The sequence below is a fragment of the Gadus chalcogrammus genome, chromosome 13, assembly GCF_026213295.1.
Source record: "Gadus chalcogrammus isolate NIFS_2021 chromosome 13, NIFS_Gcha_1.0, whole genome shotgun sequence".
In the NCBI taxonomy this organism is placed as follows: Eukaryota; Metazoa; Chordata; class Actinopteri; order Gadiformes; family Gadidae; genus Gadus; species Gadus chalcogrammus.
The window spans coordinates 20,832,088-20,833,558 of NC_079424.1; positions in this window are offsets into that span (position 1 = coordinate 20,832,088).

The following is a 1,471-nucleotide window of genomic DNA, read 5'->3' on the forward strand; positions in this document are numbered from 1 at the left end:
CTGCCGCCACACAATATACAATATATATTAACAATCTAAATGGCAGAGTTAGACCTACTCCAGACCTCCCTCCAGACACAGACAGACTGTCCTAGCTCACAGAACCAGTGAGTCATCGTCACTCTGGTCAAGGCTAGTGCTTTCACCTCAAAAAGTCGCCAAAAGTCACCAATAGCAGCTGAAAAATAAGCTAGATTTGTCGCTTGTCGCTGTTTTGAAAAAAAGTCGCCAAAGGGGTCTGAAAAGTAGCTAAATATAGCGACAAAATCGCTAAGTTGGCAACACTGCGGTTTGGTCCAGTAGTCGTAAGCGTCTTTGTATTTAATGCGCATGCGCAGGCTTGTACGTAACCTTGAAATTGTACATTTGTCTGAACAAATATTTCTAAATTGAGCTCCTAATCAAGTATAACAGTGTTTTAGGAAGAAAACAAAAAAAAATTATTTGGATTGAATGACAAAATTATTAATCAGTTGAATACACAACCTTAAAATTTTACATTTGTCAAAATGGATATTTCTTAATTGAGCTCCTAATTAAAAATATCTATATTTCACAGTATTTTGAAATAAAAAAAAGTTATTTTAAAAATAAAACAAAAAATGTTTATTTGAATTGAATTACAAAATAATAATCAGATGAAGTACGGCTTAAAACCCTTTTTCCAGTGTAATCAAGTATAACAGTGTTTTAGGAAGAAAACAAAAAAAAATATTTGGATTGAATGACAAAATTATTAATCAGTTGAATACACAACCTTAAAATTTTACATTTGTCAAAATGGATATTTCTTAATTGAGCTCCTAATTAAAAATATCTATATTTCACAGTATTTTGAAATAAAAAAAAGTTATTTTAAAAATAAAACAAAAAATGTTTATTTGAATTGAATTACAAAATAATAATCAGATGAAGTACGGCTTAAAACCCTTTTTCCAGTGTAGGTTTTGACTTTTGGGTGGGCTCAACCCCAGGCAGCCACAGGGGTATATGAAGTATATAAAGTCCTGTGCAAGATTTTTTTTTTTTCCACAACCTTTATTTTCTTAGTTACTATGCTGTTGTATGTCTAAGCCGATAGCTGGCAGTGTCAGCTAAATAATGCAGTTCTGAACCACTAAAGTGATGAAATGAAAAAAGACTGTTTGGATGAAGGAATAATCAATGGTTGTGAACTCGAATAACAAAATTGAGGTATATTAAATTTCTTTTGTGTAAGTTTCACTCAAAAATTACCATATTTTCCTGAATAAGTTACTGAAACACATTGGTACAACATGATGTCGCCTCACTTTCATGGACCCATACAATTTATAAATTGTATCAACATACATTTTTATAAAACTTCTGATGCAAAAAAATCAACAAGTACAACATGTACTAGTCGAATACTATGAGAAACAGACCACTATTTCGGGAGCACTAAACTATGTTGTCTCACCTTCAGGGACCCATACATTTTATAAAACTT